General features: G+C 34.6%; 1 protein-coding gene across 2 annotated transcripts in view; it reads right to left on the bottom strand.

The window, feature by feature from the left end:
- Nucleotides 1-10,845, bottom strand: part of LOC18107984 (ammonium transporter 3 member 1) — an 85,395-nt gene that overhangs the window by 32,308 nt on the left and 42,242 nt on the right. The gene's annotated exons all lie outside the window — the stretch shown is intronic.

The following is a 10,845-nucleotide window of genomic DNA, read 5'->3' as shown; positions in this document are numbered from 1 at the left end:
TGAGGATGGAAATGACGATTACATGCCGATATTTATAGATGGATCATCTAGCCTTACCAAACGTCGACGTCAAAGGTTCCATGTTAAAATTCTTACAGCACTGTCAGCCGAAAAATCTACATCGACTTTTGCAAATCTACCTTTAAGACAATACTTGAAGATTAACTCCTACTAAGATAAACTTCAATCAAATCAAATCAACCAATGAATTACAGCAAAGTTGTCCTTAATTTGTTGAACTAACATTAATTAATTAAATATCACGATTCTAAGTTCGATAATAATTTAATATCATTGTTTTGAATTGAAATATCAATTAAATTCCACCAATTCCAACAATAAATTTCTATTCATCAAAATATAACAAAAAAATATTTCTTATAAGATTTATTATTTAGTTTATTAATATTGCATTTAATTTAGGTAATGAATTTATAGAGTAAATTTTTTTTTTAAAATTTTAATAAAATTTGAACAGAGTTTCTTATATATAGTTATACCTACACTTAAAATTTTATCCCGCTTAAAAAAACCTTCAAAGAACTACAATAATCAAACTCAATAAATTCTTATATTTTATAATCATAAGTAGCTCAAGAAATGCAAATTAAAACACACGCAAATATATATGTTTGTTATCTATAATATATTTACACTATTTTTATTTTGCATTTTTTGTTTTAACGAGTTTTAAAAATGGTGGTATATGGTAATGTTGTGTTATTATGAAGAACATGATGTCAATGAATCATCTCAACCCAATAGCTTAAGCTGTTAGGTGAGGTTCAAGATATAATTTATATTATTCTCTAACACACCACCTCAAGTGAAAGCTCTTTGGGCTTGAAACTTGCACAGGTCAACATTACCTTTTGCTTAATTTTTATCAAATAAATGAGGATGGTGAGATTCGAACTCGTGACCGCTTGGTCATTAAGGCTCTGATACCATGTCAATGAATCATTTCAACCCAATAGCTTAAGCTGTTAGGTGAGGTTCAAGACATGATTTATATTATTCTCTAACACATAAGAGATAAGATCATATATATTTTTTATATATTGTGCTATCATTTGTATTGTATTTACACATGTTTTCACACATTTTTAAAATTATAATCTTATCTTGTTACACTTTTATTGTCCAAAACCAAACAATGAATTCCAACAAACTTGTCCTTAATTTGTTGGAACTCTAAAAGTCAAGCCATCATAAATCAAACCTATCACTCTATATATTTGTTATTACAAGAACCTAAAATACATAGAAAACCATTGTACACATGCCTAAAATCACAATGGATTAATGTTTCTTCCATTGACAAAAAAACTCAACAGAATTGGTATTGAGAGGTAAAATAGATTTTTCATGAGGTTTATTTGTGATTCTGTATTTGTTGAGTGGCAGCTCTATCTTTTGACATTTTTTTTTGCATAGTAAAATTACTTGAATACCCTTCAAAGCAAGAAAAACACTTGCCTATAAACATTTTCAGTTTTTTCTTTTTTTAAGCATAGTGTAAAGATCCAATTTCCCTTGTAATCAAAATTTTTTAAGGCATGGCTTAATAGGCTTTTTCATCATTTTATAAAGGTTTTTTCATAGTAATTATTTCGTGCTAGGAGTAATGTGGTAATTTGATAAATAAATTTTTTAAAAATAGAGAAAGCTATTGCCTCTCCTTAGCCTTTAAATAGCGTGTGCGATTGACTCTAATGGTTAAAAATTATTGTCCAATGTGTTATTGGATTCCCTGCGACATCCTATTTTTCAAGCGACAATGCATGCACATTGTTTTTAAACGGGTTATTGTAGACAACATTTTTATTTTTTTTCCTTTTCTCTCTCATCCATTAAGACTGGCATTGACCATTTAATATTTTAGGGTAGCCCCCTTAGCTTTGCTTATTTGAATGTCGGTCATTTTTTTAATTTGTATTTTTTTGTCTTTGGCCTTTTATAGGTTTTCAATTCTTTTTCAATTTCATCATTCATTCTAGATTTATTATTTTTTACATATTTAATTTTAGTCCATATTCTTTTTATTCTTTTAATTTTTTATGCCTCTTTTGTGAACTTTCAATTGTTTTTAATTTCATCATTTGATAAAAAAATTTATTTTTTATTTTTATTTAATTTAGTCCTAATTATTTTGGTGATTTCTTCTTTTAATTATTTTGTGAATTTATTTTTCTTTTCAATCTAACACTTTAATCCAAAATTATCCATACTCTCATTTGTTATTTTTAAAGCATTTTTTATCCTTGTTCTTATAATTGCTATGTTTTCTTTTTGATTATTTTGTATATTTTTTTTAATTTCATCATTTAGGATTTAATTTATTAAAAATTAGACTTCATGATTTTTTTTTCAGGTATGATACTTCTGATTAAATAGCCCGGGTCACGGGTTTTATAAGCTAATACAAGTTGATATCATTTCTTAAACTTATTTTCTTTTCGATCTCATTACTAAATATTGATCTTTTTATAAATAAATTAGGTTTTGTGGTCAGTGGTTTTGTTAGGTTAAATTGTTTTTCACTTAAAAAATCATCAAATTAATACTTTTAGATGTTTTTTTTTAATGATTTTAATATATTAATGTGAAATTAAAAAAGAATCTAAAAAATACTATAATATATTTTTAATTAAAAAATACTTCTAAAAAAAAACCTTACATCAAATTACAAAAGATGATATAAATGTGAGCCAAATAATTTAAGAAACGTTAAGCTTAAGTTAAAGTTGGATCAATTAGCTACCTAATAACACAAGTGGCCCACTCATAGTCTTCGATCAATTTGCTACCTAACAACACTCTGTTTCCCATTCCAAGATTTCCCCATATCAAAGTAATTGTAGCAAAGACAATGTCTTTTTCCATCACAAATTGATTGCACTTTTTGATTAAACTAGTCCCTCCTTTTTGATGAAATTATAAAGGCTTGATAAGCAAGGTTACCTCTAAAACTCTATTTTCTATCGCAAAACACTTTTAATTAACTTAAAAACTAAAAATTCAAACAATTTTTTTTTTAAAATCCCCAACCCCAACCCCAAATAAGAATACGAATCTATAGTTAACACCCACCTTTTTTAGTTGTTTTATAGATGCTAACTTCAGATCTTCTAGTGATTTTTTTTTTCTAGCTCCAAGACTGCAAGCCTCTCATGTTTTCTCCCCTCCTCTGCCATTGTTTCAGAACTAATCCTTATTGTCAAACTATTGGAGGCAAGATTATCAAACTATTGATAATTTAATATAATTTTTCCCTCTTTTCAAGAGCAAAATCATTTTCTCTATTTTTGATATATATGCTGTCTATATAATTTCATCAATGCTTTAACAATTTAATGCAAGTATTCACTAGATTTCCGAATATAGAAGTATATATCTCAAATTGAAATTCTTTTATATCCTTAAATAGAAAAACATAATCCACTAAAAATAAAATCCTAACATACCGAATATCCTAATAAGTCCTTCTATTTAAATAAAATTAATTTTTTTGAGAAAATCTTAACAATTAAATAAAAATAATTTAGTCTAAAATAATGAAATTTCCATCCCCACGATCATATTTTCCAAAAAATTAAAGCTCGGACAGAAATTTTGAATTTTGTTTTTAGGCTTCCTTAATTGCCTTGGCTTGAGCCATAAAACAAAGGGCAATTTCGAAATTTCCCAGTTTAAGTTTTTTTTTAATTTCTTAATATCTTAAAAACTTCCAAAATTTCAATGATTGATTTTTTTTTTTTATGTTTTGAATTATTTCTAAATTTTTAATTTTCTAATGTACTGTATAAAAGTGAGGAAATCACTTTCAAACACGGTGAGCATTTGAGATAGATAGATAGATAGGTAGATAGATAGATAGCTTCCCTGTTTGAAATGTAATCTATAAGGGCAAAAAAGCAGTCACAATCCAAATGCATGTAAAATGTGGAACCCTGTTAAGAAAAGTTACCTTATAGATGGCCATGATCAACACTTTTGATTGATTGAGTGGAATTATAAATAAGATTGAACGTTAAACAGTGTTTGGCAATAATCTTGAATCTGATTTTCGAAAAGATAGAATGTAAACCACATGTTTATACATAGGTGGGGGTATGAATCATAGACTTAGAAATCGATCAATTTTTGTTTTTGTCATTGGGATTGATTGATTTGAATCAGAGGCTTCATTAGTGTATGTATATATATGTATTTGAATGTAAGTGATATGCATGAATTATATTTGAATTAATTCACAGATAAGAGCCTTCATGAAACATTTTGATCGGATTTAACCATTTATTTACAAAGATTTCTCAATTTGAACCAATCTAACTAAGATGTGTTAAATTAAAAGCTGTCCACAAATTATCCAACCAGTTGAAGAAATAAAAAAACACCCTTAGTAAAGAGAGGAGGAAACCACCGGAACTATAAGAAATAATTTTTTATGTCGTGAAAATGAAGTTCTGATCAATTCTTATGAAGGCGACCTAAAGGGTTTCTATTGGCTAGATTTTGTAATTTTTTAAAGGGTTTCTCTTGGCTAGATTTTGATATGTTATCTGATATCATATTATATATTTTGTAATTTATTTGTATTTTTTATATGTATGTTTTCTCATTTGCTATCATTGTTTTTTTTTTTTTTTTCATATGATTCAAATAAATCCAACTTATTTAGCTGGTTGGAACTATAATCTAAGTTTGTTTTTTACACTAGACCCACACAGAACATATATATATATATATATATATATATATATATATATGTTGAAAAAATAATACAGACATGCATCGCGTTGCAACGCGGGTAGCCGGGTACCAATCTAGTATGTATATATATAGGCACACGTAAACGGCTTATAGATGTGGAACGTAGGCGGGTAGCCGGGTACCAATCTAGAACGTAGGCCGTTTACGTGTATATACTTGCTTATAAGTGATTAAGCAGTCACAGTCTAAATGCATGTATAATGTGGAACCCTCTTAAGAAAAGTTAGCTTATAATGGAATTATAAAGAAGATTGAACCTTATACAGTTTTTGGCAATAATCTTGAATCTGATTTTCCAAAAGATAGAATGCAAACCACATGTATCGCACGTGTGCGGCGTCGTGATGATCATCCTCCACACTCATGTTTGTGTATCTGGAAAATATAGGGAGACAAGGAATTCTTGTCTTTTTATCAGTGAAAAAAATATAATGGGAGTCGCCACCTAGTATTCTGGTCACTAGGAACCCTAACTGGTCTCAGAGATCGGGTACGGAGACTGGTTGTGTAAAGGGAAGGTATTAGCACCCCAAATACACCCTACCTAAGGTAAGCTGTATTGTTTTATTTGTCTGGTCAAAATCTAAGGTTTGGTCGCATTTTCTAATTGTTGGTCCTGTCTGTCTAAGATTCAAGAAAAGCCCTCCTCAATAAGGAGGTTCTTATCTTAATGGGGTAAAACCTAACTGTTCTAGCGTCAAATAAAAAAACTACCTTTTTAATATCGGGAAAACATTTTACGTATAAATTCGTAATCCCGGATGTTAAAAGAAAATAAAATAGTTTTTTTGAATTTTTTTGAAATATTGGCCAAGTTCTCGTGACTTTAATAAACTGGTTATTAAAGCCAAAATGCATGTTAAAACATAATTTTTTTTGAAGTTTTATTTGTTGTATGAAAATACAATATGATGTTTTTTTTGCTTTTAGAGACTTGGCCGTATGCATGAAAACAAAGACATTTTTTTTTTCAAAGTTTTGACGAAAATCGGGTATTTTAATACCGGATTTGTATTTTTATGGTATAAAAATACAAACCAATATTAAGCAAAATTTAGTAGAAAAATACGCGAAAAAATCACAGATTTTGACGAAAATATTTTTTGGAATTTTTTTTGGACGGGCCGAAACCGGCTCAGAAATTTTGGGCTGGGCCGGACAAGTGAACAGTGGAGGAGGGAACCAAAGAAGATGAAGTGGAGGAGGAAGAAGAAGAAGGAAGAGGGGCGGACCTGCGGTGCTGCTAGCGGTTACTGATCGGAGAATGGCTTGGACGGCGGTCGACCCTTCTTCTTCTTCTCTGCTTTTTTTTTCTGCTCAGTTCTTCCTCTCGTTCCCTGTTTTATTCCTTCTCCCTCTCTCTGGTCGTTCTTCTATTTCTGTGGTAGCAATTGTTGTTGCTTACGGTGTTGGTGGTGACGGTGGTGGCCGAATGTGGCTGCAGATGGTGGTTCCAGGCGGCGGCTTCTCCTCCTTTCTCCTCTGTTTCTACTTTTCCTCTGTCTGTCTCTGCTTTTGCTTCTTCTTCTGTTTCTCACGGTGCAGGGGCTGTTATCAATGACGGGGAGGACGGTGACAACTGATGGTGGCTCTGGGGTGGCGGCTATGCGGACAGCAGCCGGTGGTTCTTCCTCCTTTCTCTCTTTCTTTGTTTTCACTTCCAAGACTTGGCAATGGTGTTGGTGGTGCTGCTGCTGTTCTTCTTGTCTGTGCAGAGGCGCATGCTTCTTCTTCTTCTTCTTCTTCACGGGTGTTGTAGCAGGGAGAGGAAGGTGGTGAGAGGCTGAGGAAGAATGACAATGGCGTTAGCAGTGTGGGTGGCGGTGGTGATGGAGAATGGCAGCGGTTCGCGGTAGGGAGAAAAACAATGGCCACCAACGAGTGTTCTTCCCCTGTTTTAAAACAGACTCCTCCCTGTTTTCAAATTTTTCTCTTTTCAAAACCTTCCCCCCTCCTTTTGTCTTCTCCCTTCTCTGTATTTATAGCCGCAGGAAGAGAGGGGCACCTTACCACTGCCATGGCACAGGGTAAGGTGGCTACGCTGCCCATATCTTGGCACAGGGTAGGGTTGCTGGTCATGGCTTGCATTAATGGTGGCAGGGTATGGGACGTGGCTCGTGTTTTTGGGCAAGTGAGGAGAGCAAGATAGATAGGGAGAATAGTGGAAAAAGATTTAAAATCTTCTTCTTCCCTGCCTCTGCATGGGCATGGAAGAAGGAGAAAAGCGCCGTTCAAAACGACATTGTTTTGGTGTTTTTTTTTTGAAGAAAAGAAAATGTAATTTGAAAGAACCAAAAAATGGGTTATGACAACATGTTTAATGTATTGGGATGGATTGATTTGAATCATAGACTTAGAAATCGACCAATTTTTGTTTTTGTCATTGGGATTGATTGATTCGAAAAATCTATTTGTTGCATCCTTCTATTATGAAAAAGCAACAATGAATCTCAAATACATATTTGCTATTTGTTTCATTCTGACTCTCACAATGTCTAGAGGATGCTCCATTTATGATATTAGTTGAAATCCATTCCCTTTCGTCAGTTAAATTTATATATAAAAAATTATATAATATAATTGAAGTCCTGACAAAATTCCATTTAGTCCCTAGTTTAAAAAAAAATAAAAAAAATTAAAATCTTTTGGTCCTTGTATAGTAAAAATTAAAATCTAGTATTTATGATTCCTTTTGTAATTCACTTCATAATTACTCTTAATCGTGTAATGGTTTATTACTTTTTTTTAATATATATTGTCGCACGTCAAAATCCACGCGGCGTCGGCTGGCGATTTTTTTCGTTGTCGTTTTGCTTGATTTGATTGGTTCGTTGGAGTCGCCACCTAGTAATTTATTGAAGGCTACTAGGAAACCAGATGTACTGGTCTTGTCAGAGATTCACGGGTAAGGGACTGGTTGTAGTTAGAGAAGGTATTAGCACCCCTAACGCACCCTACCTGAGGTAAGCTGCTTCGCGGCTTTGATGTGTTAAAGAAGTTTTAATAATTGTCTTTTCATTGGATATTAGAAATACGACTTACGTGTAAGTTCATAATTCTGGACCGTGAGCCAATCAAAATATTAGATTCTTCTTTTTTCTTTGCAATTTTATCATAAAAAAAATCCATAAATAAATAAATAAATGAAAACCCAAACACACACACACTCACTTTTACTATATATTTTTTTGTTTTGTTTTGTTTTTCTTCTTTTTGTTTTTTTTTTCATCTACACTTCAAAGTACAAATTCAAAACAAACTAAACAAAAATTACATTACACTTTGAAAATTACAAAAACAGCCCCTAAAAAAAATCCTGGAATTGATGGGAACGTTTCTGTGAATCCAGGGACACCTGGAACAGTGGCGGCGCGTCCTCTCCATGCGCCACGCCACTGGCGGCGCGTGGTTCACGCGCCGCCGCGAGAACAACCCAGAAACAGGGCAAAGAAGATTGGCTTCTTCTCCTCTTCTTTTCCTCACCGGCGGTGAGAATCACTGTCACCTGCAAAAGGAGAAAAACACACAAGGCAGTTGATTTTAATTTCTTTCTCTTTCCCGGTCTCGGGTCTGTTCTTTTTCTGCTCTGATTTGTTGTTCTTTTCTTCTTTCAGTGGCAGATCTGCCATGGAGGACCCAACGTTGTCAGTGAGGAGGCGGCGTTGCTGTGATAGGAAGGAGGCGCCGTTGCAAGGCTGGCGGGGAGGAGATGAAGAAGACAGCGGGGGCTGCTGCTGGAGGCCGGTCTGCGCCGATGAGGGAAGCTTTGTCGCGTCTGTGCTGATGATGGAGACCGTGGCCTGTGGCCGGTTGAAGAGGGAAGATCTGTCGGCTGCGTGCTGGAAGGCGGTGCCCTCGGTGGCTGAGAGAAGACCTGGTGCGTGGCTGGTTTGTTGTGGTCTGAAGAGATGATGGGGATGGCTCTGTGGGCGTTGCTGCGGCTGACAGAGGGGAGCTTGTTCGGTGTGTGCAGCGGCGGCTAACTTCTATGGGTGAAGAAGAAGAGCAAACCGGCTGGGAGAGAAGAGGATATAGGGAGTGTTGGCTGTAGTGGAGGGAAATGGGGCTGCACGGGTTAGATGAAGGGGAGAGGTTGTTGGTTTTGTGAGATGGGAGGCTGTGAGCGGGGGAAGAGGAAGAGGCGGGGAGAGTGGAAGGAAGAGGATGATCAGCCGAAAAGGAGGGGGGTGCCGCTCCTTTGAAAAAGATGGGTTTAGGGTTAGGGTTTTCTTTTTTTGTATTTTTCTTATGTTTCAAAATTTCCCCCACCTTGTTTGCGTGAAGACCAGTATTTATAGGTAAAAATATTGCTAGGTTTTCAAAATTGGTCCCTCAACTTTTTTTTTGTAAATTTTGATTTTTCTTGTTTTTTTTGTATTTTTTGAAAACGAGCAAATCAACATCGACTCAATGAGGAAAATCAATGATTTAAAAAATAACGTGTTAAAAGTTGAACGCGTTCCAAATATCTTTGAAAATTTAAATTCTTTTGAGACGATGCTAAAAATGCTAAAAATGATGCAAATGTATTAAAAACGTATTTTTTGGATTTTCAATGTTTTTCGCTATTTTTGGATTTTTCTGAAAATTTATCAAAACATGGGTCAAAAATTGGGTATCAACAGATGCCCCCTCTTTACAATGCTTACGAAGCAAACTCCTCAATGTTTTGCATAGTAAGCTTTGTAAAGAAAAACTTGTCTTCTTATCTTCCTAACTTGCTCAATATCCACTCATTTAAAGACCTTACTTTTTTTCTTTTTCTGTTTCTTTCTCTTTTCCTTCTCTTTTCTTTCTCTTCTTTCTTCCTTTCTCTCTCTTTTTTTTTCGTTATCCAGAGATCCCATCTGGCGACCTCCTTTACCAAAACCAAAGAATGTGTTTAGCTTGGTCAACCTGAAACCCCATTTGGCGATTCCTTTTAACCAAAGCTACTTGAGATCCCATCTAGCGACCTCATTCAACTGACCTAAAAAATATGCGTAGCTCGATCGACCTGAAATCCCATCTGGCGATTCCCTTTAACCAAAGCCACCTGAGATCCCATCTGGCGACCTCATTCAACTGGAATTAAAAAAATATGTGTAGCTCGGTCAACCTGAAATCCCATCTGGTGATTCCCTTTAACCAAAGCCACCTGAGATCCCATCTGGCGACCTCATTCAACTGGAACTAAAAAAATGTGTGCAACTCGGTCAACCTGAAATCCCATCTGGTGATTCCCTTTAACCAAAGCCACCTGAGATCCCATCTAGCGACCTCATTAAACTGAAACTAAAAAATGTGTGTAGCTAGGTCAACCTGAAATCTCATCTAGCGATTTCCTTTAACCAAAGCTACATAAGATCCCATCTGGCGACCTCATTAAACCAAAACCAAAAAATATGCGTAACTCGGTCAACCTGAAATCCCATCTGGTGATTTTCTTTAACCAAAGCTACATGAGATCCCATCTGGCGACCTCATTAAACCAAAACCAAAAATGTGTAAAAAGTGGTCTATTGTAATGGGTGACCTACCCAGGTGGAAAGAATGTGAAAAACGGTCTCTTTGTAATGGGTGACCTACCCAGATGGAAGATGAGAAAAATGTGAAGTGGTCTCATTGTTATGGGTGACCTACCTAGGTGGAAGATGAAAAAAATATGAAGTGGTCTCATTATTATTGGTGACCTACCCAAATGAAAGATATGATGTGACAAGTGTGAAAAATAGGACTTACCTGGCGAAGTCCTGAAGGGATGATAGAAGAAGGGCTGGAAAACATGATGCTTATTGATAATTCCCGATCGCAGGGTTTGAAAACTTGATGCTTCCTGATTGCAAGGTTGATCTTTCCATTTCTTTGAGATTTCCATAATGGTAGGGTTCATCTCATCTTCTTCTTATTCCATGATCAAAACCGATTCTTTGTTATCATCAATGCAATGCTTCTTTCTTTTTCCACAATCTTGCTGGACCTCATTGAGGATTTTTCCTGTAACAATTCAAAGACAATTGTGCAATGTTTTGAGGTTAGATGACATGCATGCATTCTTACCTGATTTGGTACATTTTGTTGTAACCCATT

Source organism: Populus trichocarpa, chromosome 19 (assembly GCF_000002775.5).
Source record: "Populus trichocarpa isolate Nisqually-1 chromosome 19, P.trichocarpa_v4.1, whole genome shotgun sequence".
Lineage (NCBI taxonomy): Eukaryota > Viridiplantae > Streptophyta > Magnoliopsida > Malpighiales > Salicaceae > Populus > Populus trichocarpa.
Note: the sequence above shows the minus strand (reverse complement) of the source record. Positions and strands in the feature narration are given on the sequence as shown.